Here is an 8,476-nt window from a genome sequence, read left to right on the forward strand (position 1 = left end):
AGAGGGGCACCCCTTGAAGCTCAGAAAAAGCAGCGAGGTGCAGAGGGCGGGACCCACCCGGTGCTGAAGGGATCCTGGGTTCTCACCCAGCCGCTGCTGTAATGTGCTGTGTGCCCTGGGACAAGTCACTTGCCCTCTCTGTGACACCCTTTGCTCATCTGTATATTGAGCGACTCCAGAAGAGTGTTTCCACGGGAGGTCTGTGTCTGGGGGGCGCGTGGGGGGGGGGTCGGATCTTTATCAAGATCCCCCAGGAATCTTTGGACTAGAGTCGCTCCAGTTCTGGTCCAAATTCCCATAAAGCCTTCCCTCTACAAGGCAGTACAATCTCTCAACTTAATCTTGAGTTGGGAGGTCCCAGGATCCGACCACGCCGGCAGCAGGGAATTCTCTGCGGGACCAGGCTGGGCCGAGGCTCCGGGGCGCCTTAGCAGAGGGAGGAGTCAGCCGCTGCTCTAATCGAGGGGCAAGTGCAGGGGCGCCTCTGGGGAAAGGCATCTCGGTCAGAGCCTCTCAAGGGCGGCAGCAGTGTGGCTTGTTAGCAGGCTTGGTAGAAATGCAAACTTTCAGGCCCCACCCCAGACCTACTGGAGAAGACTCTGGGGGCAGGGCTAGGGCGCAGGAATCTGCATTTGCACATACTCTCCAGGTGACGTCGATGCGTGAGAGGCACTCACTGTCTTAGGGCTTAACTGGCGGGGCTTGGGGTGCAGAGCCAGGAGCCTTGTTCAAATCTTGCCGGGTAGGAGGTAGGAGGAGGTGGGCTGCTAAAGGCGCTTTGCCTTAGGAAATTCGATCAGAGGGTCACCCTCCCCCCTCCCCCCTGTGGAGGAGAAGCTGAGGTGGAGAATCCTGTGGGGCAGGGGCAGGGGGGCCCATCCCAGCCTCCCAGCCTGCGCAGATCTTTGGGCCAGGGGCAAATGTGTCCTCCCCCACTCCCCAACCCAGCCTCAGTCCCCCGTCCTCGTCTGAATGCAGAAGGAGGGTGTCTTAGTCGGCCTGTTGTGCCTGCTTGCACAAGAGATGTTTATTTTCTCACAGTTCTGGAGGCTACAGGGCCAAGAGCAAGGTGTCGGAAAGGATTTTTTTTTTCCTGAGACCCCTCTCCTTGGCTTGCAGAGGGGTCGCTCCTTGATCTGTGTGTTTGTGACCTAATCTCTTCTTGTAAGTGGTCCAGTCATCTTGGATGCTACTCATAGGAACTCATTTTACCCTAATGACCCTTTTAAAGGCCTTTTGTCCAAATATAGTCTCATTCTACAGTTACCGGGGTTAGGACTTCAACATAATGATTTTTGGGAGCGGAGCACAATTCAGCCTGGAATTCCTATAACCGGTGTCACCCTGGACCCCCAAGACTGAATATGAGACCCCGTTGGTCTGTCCAGGGGTGGGAGAGGGAAAATCCCTCTTCCTGAGCCAGAGTGAGGGGAACTTGTGGGGGAGGGGGAAAGGGCTGCTGCTGACCCTGACATTGAACCCAGAGGGGCTTCCCCTGCCCCAGGCTGGTGGCCCCCCACCCCCACCCCAGCTCCCTACCCCTGGACTTTTCCCTCAGAGCACTTACCATACTCATCATTCTATGTTGAAGAATTGTTTAATGTTTGTCTCTCCCTCCCCCTCCTTCCTGACTATACGTTCCATGAGGGCAAATTTATTCTTACACCCTCAGTACCAAGCAATGCCTGACACCGAGCAAGTGCTCAAAATGTATTTAAAGAATGAATGACTGTAACAAGCTGTGGTTTTATGGCTCCTGTCCAGCAGCCACCTCCTTCTCTGTCGCTTCCCCCAGCAGTACTGGCCCAAGCAGACACTAGGCACATTTTCTTCTAACTGGCTGCGGATTGTAACCGAGGCAAGTTTACCTAATTATCTGTGAATAACCAATTCGTAGCCTGGGAAACTTAATCCACGGTCAGGGACCTCAGGGTTCCTCACTCTCCCCTGTTCTCTGATCCAGCAGCTTCTTTCCCAATCCCTGCTGCTGAATGGGTGTCACTCTGGGCCTAGGGAGGGACCAGTGCCCAGATGAACCTATTTTGCTCTACATCTTAGCCCTTTCTTCTATCTGATTCCCTTTCTAGGTCACTGGAAACTCTCATGGATCCTGTTTCTCTCGGGACCAGCGTGGACCCATCGTGGAACGGAATGGGGGGATAATGAGCAGAAATCTGGGAGGAAGAATCCACAGAATGAGACAGGTGGCTGGGTAAGGAAGATGAGGAAAAGGAGCTGGAAAACAAACGCACAGACAGACAGAAGACTCCAGCCTCTTGAACCAATGGATTGGGAAGAGTCTGGTGCATTAATGGAAAAACAGGGAAGCTGTAGGTAATCTGGGGTGGGGGGGGGTGTGTGAGCTGGCTGGTTCCAGTGGAGACCAGTTTGGAGGACGTGGGGGGTGCAAGAATTGGCCTGGATAGAGCCTGGGCAGGGCCTCTGTCAATGTTCGATCAGCATTTATTGAAGGAATAAAGATGCTGTTGTCTGGAAGCATGTTAATACACTCTGGAGAAAACAGTTGCCATTTATTCTGATTCTCTTTTGCCCCGTGCGTTTTTATGGTCGCGGCCATTTTGCATGACCAGGTGCGGTGGCTGTTAAAGGGAGCAGCAATCACTCTGGCTCTCAGGGAGCTTCCAGTCTAATTGGAGAGACAACACACCCTGGGAGGGGAGAGCCAATAGGACAGAGCCTACTTCTTTTTCTCCCAAAGAGATCAAACCATCTGGACAGAAATACTGTCAAACGGAGGGAAAGAGCAAGCATCACCGGTGGTAACCTCCGTAGGCTAACACGACACTTCTCATTTCTTTGACGTATAGCCTACGACCCTTCTCCCCTCCCCCATGGAACATAAGTTTATTGCAGAATCTCAACCTAAAAACTTGATGTAGCTTGATTTTTATTCCCAACCATGGCTCTGGGCCACGTGTGTTGACTCCCTCTTTCCCGCGGGGTTGCAGACCTCATCATATCCCAGACAGTTCCTGTCGCTCACCAGTCACTTTTGGCTACTGGAACTCAAAATAGTTTAGCGCTGGTCGTCAACGGTTGGTGACATCACAGAAAGATACAGAAGCAGACATATTTACTTCCTGATGGAAGAACACATGGACGCTAATGGAATCCTCTGGAAGAAAAAGTCACCGAAGCTGAATTTGATTGAGTCTCTATACTTAGTTACCAGTGTCTAGGAATATAGGGCATGAATGATTGTATTGTACAAGACAAATAACTCTGGTTCTCTGGGGTTTGGTTTTTTTTTCCCCCTCTAAATATGGAACGCTTCACAAATGTGTGTGTCTTCCTGGCACAGAGGCCATGGTCATCATCTCAGTACTGTTCCAATTTTAGCATGTAGGGTGCCCACACCAGCATCCCCGTTACTTCAATGAGAAAGTTTCAAGGAAGAAAAGAGGTGGAGGAGAAGCCGGTAAGACTGGAGGTCGGCAAACGTTTTCTGTGAAGGGCCAGCGAGTAAATATTTACACTTTGAAGGCCATAAAGTCTCAGATGCCACAGCAACTACACACCCCTGCCCTTGTCGTGCGAGAGTTGCCAAACACGGTCTGAAAATAAAGGGCTTTTAAAGGTGAAATAAAGGGGACTTAAAGGTGATGTTTAAATCAAACATGGATGGGGCGCCTGGGTGGCACAGTCGGTCGAGCGTCCGACTTCAGCTCCGGTCACGATCTCGCGGTCCGGGAGTTCGAGCCCCGCGTCGGGCTCTGGGTTGATGGCTCGGAGCCTGGAGCCTGTTTCCGATTCTGTGTCTCCCTCTCTCTCTCTGCTCCTCCCCCGTTCATGCTCTGTCTCTCTCTGTCCCAAAAATAAATACATGTTGAAAAAAAAAATTAAAAAATAAATAAAAAAATAAATCAAACATGGATGCTGAGAGTTGGATTTCATATAATTCTCGCATGACACAAATACTCTTATTTTCTAAGTGGCTTAACAATAAGAGTGCCTAGGTGGCTCAGTCGGTTAAGTATCTGACTCTTGATTTCAGCTCAGGTCATGATCTCTTGGTTCATGGGATCGAGCCCCACGTCAGGCTCTGTGCTGACAGTGCAGAGCCTGCTGGGGATTCTCTCTCTCCCTGTCTCTCTCTCTCTCAAAATAAATAAATAAACTTTACAAAAATCTATAAATGATATTTTTGTATTTAAAAAAAATTTTTTTTTTAATGTTTACTTATTTTTGAGAGACAGAGAGAGACAGAGCACAAGTGGGGCAGGGACAGAGAGAGAGACACACACAGAATCCAAAGCAGGCTCCAGACTCTGAGCTGTCAGCACAGAGCCCCATGTGGGGCTCGAACCCATGATCCATGAGATCATGACCTGAGCCAAAGTCGGACGGAAATCGACTGAGCCAACCAGACATCCCTATAAACGATTCAACAGTATATAAAGCCAGTTTTAGCTCTGAGGCCATACAAAAACAGGCAATGGCTGGATGGCAGAGGATAGTTGCTGACTCCCACTTTCACAAAAGGAAATTAAGAGGCACATCCCCTGGTTGTAATTTATGGATCCACGTGGCTTTGGGCTCAAACAAAAACCACGTAAAAAAAACATATAAGCAAAATCAGGGAGAGGGAGACTTTGGCTATTTGATGACATTACAGAACTGCTAACATGTCTTTAAATGTGCTAACGGTGCCGTGGTCATCTTCATTTTTAAAAGATTCCTTATGTTTTAGACATATGTACTGAAATACTTACAGATGAAATGATACGGCATCTGGCATGGGCTCCAGAAAAATCTGGTTGTTGAGAGGAAGTTGGCGGGGGTGGGGGGGGTATAGATGAAGCAAGACTGGCCATGCACTGTAAGCTGGAGAGGCTGGGTGAAAGGTTAGTGGAGATCCATTATTCGGTTTCCTCTGACTTTTATTTTTATGTGCATGTTTCCATAATAAAAAGTAACAAAAGCAAGCAAAGCCCTAAAATAAATAAAGAAAACACCCGACCAAGAAAATCAACCAAACCAAAAACCACAGCTCAGTGTACAGATTTGATTGCGTGTCCTAATTCACCTGGGGTGAGGTGCATGGCCTGAGGGCCTGGGAGCAGAGTGTAGACATCACCGCATGTGGGGGCAAGGAGGAAGGTCAGAGTTGACAGGCCCCGGGAAGCCGGGGGTGGTCCGTGGACTGTCCCCATCTCTGTGCCATTTCAGTCCTAGTGCTGAGGCCTCTGCTTGTGTGGTCTCAGTAGACAGACTGCAGGCAAAGTTCCTTTACTCCAATACTCTGTCACCTCTGAGGACCTCTTCAGAGAGGCACCCGGGTCTCCCTTGGGACCCTTCTAAATTTTTTTTTTAATGTTTTTATTTTATTTTTGAGAGAGAGAGAGAGCAAGCAGAGGAGGGGCAGAGAGAGAGGGAGACGGAATCTGAAGCAGGCTCCAGGGTCTGAGCCATCAGAACTCATGGACTGCAAGATCATGACCTGAGCCGAACGAAGTCAGACGCCCAACCGACTGAGCCACCCAGGCGCCCCTGGACCCTTCTAGAAGTAGGAGTCCTTCCTCTCCCAGCTGTCCAGTCCAGTTCTTGCCCCTCCACCCTTGCATTGTTTCAGAGGGGTGCTTAAGATATTACTTTTAGACTTTGAGCATGCATGTTAAAATTTCAAGGGCAATAAATAAAAGAGTAGAGTGTAAACTTCCAAATGAGTAGAGGGAAACATGTAATATACCTAAGATCAAATCTTTATGAAGAGTAATATATTCTTTATTTTGAGAGAGAGAGAGAGAGAGACGGAGATTCCCACGCTGACAGCACAGATGAAACTCATGAACCATGAGATCATGACCTGAGCAGAAATCAAGAGTCGAATACTTTCCCGACGGAGCCACTCAGGCACCCCCTACAAAGAACAATATGAAACTTCATCGAAAGAGGTTAAAGGAGACCTAACAGATAGAGATCATATGTAATCGTCTGGAAAACTCAATTTTGTAAAGATGTCAAAATCGCCAAGCTGATTTATTGACTCAATGTGATTTCTTTCTTTTTTCTTTTTTTTTTTTTAATGTTTATTTTTGAGAGAGACAGAGTGTGAGCAGGGGCGGGCAGAGAGAAAGGGAGACAGAATCCGGAACAGGCTCTAGGCTCTGAGATGTCAGCACAGAGCCCGACATGGGGCTCAAACTCACAAACTGTGAGATCATGACCTGAGCCGAACTTGGACGTCTAACTGACTGAGCCACCCAGTCAATGTAATTTCAGTCAAGATGTCGACAGAGTATTTTGAGCAATTTAACAAGCTAATATTTATGGAAGAGCGAAAGCCCAAGAAGAGTCAAGAAGCTTCTATGGAAGGATAAGGGGGGGAGGGAAGGATCTCAAGATAACCACGTATCTAGATTTATCATAGGGGCGCCTGGGTGGCTCAGTCTGTTGAGCGTCCGACTTCAGCTCAGGTCACGATCTCATGGCTTGTGGGCTCGAGCCCCGCGTCTGGCTCTGTGCTGATGGCTCGGACCCTGGAGCCTACTTCAGATTCTGTCTCCCTCTCTCTCTGCCCCTCCCCCATGCACGCTGTCTCTCAAAAAATAGACATTAAATAAAATTCTTTTTTAATTTAAGATTTATCATAAAGATATAATGGTTAAAATCCCTTGATAGTAGCACAAAGAGAGACACATTGACCAGTGGAATAGAATACAGTCAACAATATTCTTGCTCATTCACCAAAGCCTGAGGTGTGACAGAGGTGGTTTTGCTCATTACTGGGGGAAGAAGAAACTATCAGTAAGTCAGGCTGAGGTAAATCATATGGGGATTATTCACATGGGGAAAATCAGTTCCAGACAGATTAAGTGAAAAGGACAAAATTTTGCAACTTTCACAAGAAAATATAGAATAGTTTTCAGACCTCAGGGCGAGGAAGGACTTCCTGGAAAGACCCAGAGTGCTAACCACAAAAGAAAGGACTGATACAGTCTACTTCATTAAAGTTAATAATATCTCCTTATCAGGAGACTTCAGAAAGAAAGTGGAAAGATAGGCCATTAACTGGAAGAAAATATGAAAAAAAAAAAACAAACAAATACAACTCACAAAGATGAGCATCAAAGACACAAAAACGGCTTCTACATATTAATAAGAAGTCAACTCCAAAGAAAACTGGGCAAAAGACACAAACAGGCACTTTTTAAGAGCAGAAATCTAAATGGTTATACCTATATATAAAGGTTTCAATCTTAGTGATCAGTGAAATGTAAATTAAAACTTCTAGTTTAAAAAAAAGGTATTTTTATAGGAATAGAATCAAGCCTCTCCTTTTTTTATTTAAAAAAAATTTTTTTTATCATTTATTTTTGAGGACAGAGAGAGACAGAGCATGAGCGGGGAAGGGGCAGAGAGGGAGAGGGAGACACAGAATCAGAAGCAGGCTCCAGGCTCTGAGCTGTCAGCACAGAGCACGACAAGGGGCTCGAACTCATGGACCATGAGATCATGACCTGAGCCGAAGCTGGATGCTTAACCGACTAAACCCACCCAGGTGCCCCAAACCTCTCTTTTTTTAAAATTAATTTTTAAATATTTATTTATTTTTTTTTTTTTTTTTGAGAGAGAGAGCGTGCGAGCAGGGGAGGGGCACAGAGAGGGAGACAGAGGATCTGAAGCAGGCTCTGTGCTGACAGCGGAGAGCCTGATGCGGGGCTCGAACTCACAAGCCATGAGATCATGACCTAAGCCGAAGTCAGATACTTAACTGTCTGAGCCACTCAGGCACCCCCATCCCCCCAAAACACAACTTCTAGTAAAACTCCTTCGTAAAATACTATTTTACATCCCCTCACCTGGAAAAAGTAAGTATGACAGCACTAAGTGTTGGTGAAGATGTAAACCCACAAGAATTCTTACACACACTGGTAGAAGTGACATTGGTACACTCAGTGGGGAACACGTTTTAGTATTCTGTTGTAAAGTTGAATATGTGCATACCTTCCCAGGTGCTACGTTCTGTAGAATCTCTTGCGTGTGCACACCAGGGCATAGTTTAGGCTCTTTTCCATAGTTTCGAATTCCAAATGAGAAAAAAGGACCAAGTGGTGTTATCACTGGGTCAGTAAACTGTGGTGTATTCACAGAATGGAATGTTTTTCCGCAGGGAAAATGAATTACAGATCTGCACGGTAATAGGTATGTATTGTAGAAACAGCTTTGAAAGAAGCAAGTTGCAGAAGAAGAAGCTTGTTAACACAGCTGACCATTTTTATAAGGCTTCAAGTATGCCAAACCAAACAATGTATTAGGGATGCAAAGAAAGGATTTTAAAAAGTTGTTTTTTAGAGGCTTATTTTACTTATTTATTTTTAAAAGTTTATTAAGAGGGGGGAGGGGGAGGGCCAGAGAGAGAGGGAGAGAGAGAATCCCAAGCAGGTTAGGCAGAGTCAGCCCCCAAGCAGGGCTCAGTCTCACCAACGGGGAGATCATGACCTGAGCCAAAGTC

General features: G+C 46.9%; 1 non-coding gene across 1 annotated transcript; it reads right to left on the reverse strand.

The window, feature by feature from the left end:
• Nucleotides 1-3,277: 3,277 nt before the first annotated feature.
• Nucleotides 3,278-3,388, reverse strand: LOC113595535 (U6 spliceosomal RNA). The gene has a single exon (XR_003416062.1). It is a non-coding gene; the product is annotated as a U6 spliceosomal RNA (small nuclear RNA).
• Between the last annotated feature and the right edge of the window lie 5,088 nt (nucleotides 3,389-8,476).

Source organism: Acinonyx jubatus, chromosome D1, assembly GCF_027475565.1.
Source record: "Acinonyx jubatus isolate Ajub_Pintada_27869175 chromosome D1, VMU_Ajub_asm_v1.0, whole genome shotgun sequence".
NCBI classification, from domain to species: domain Eukaryota; kingdom Metazoa; phylum Chordata; class Mammalia; order Carnivora; family Felidae; genus Acinonyx; species Acinonyx jubatus.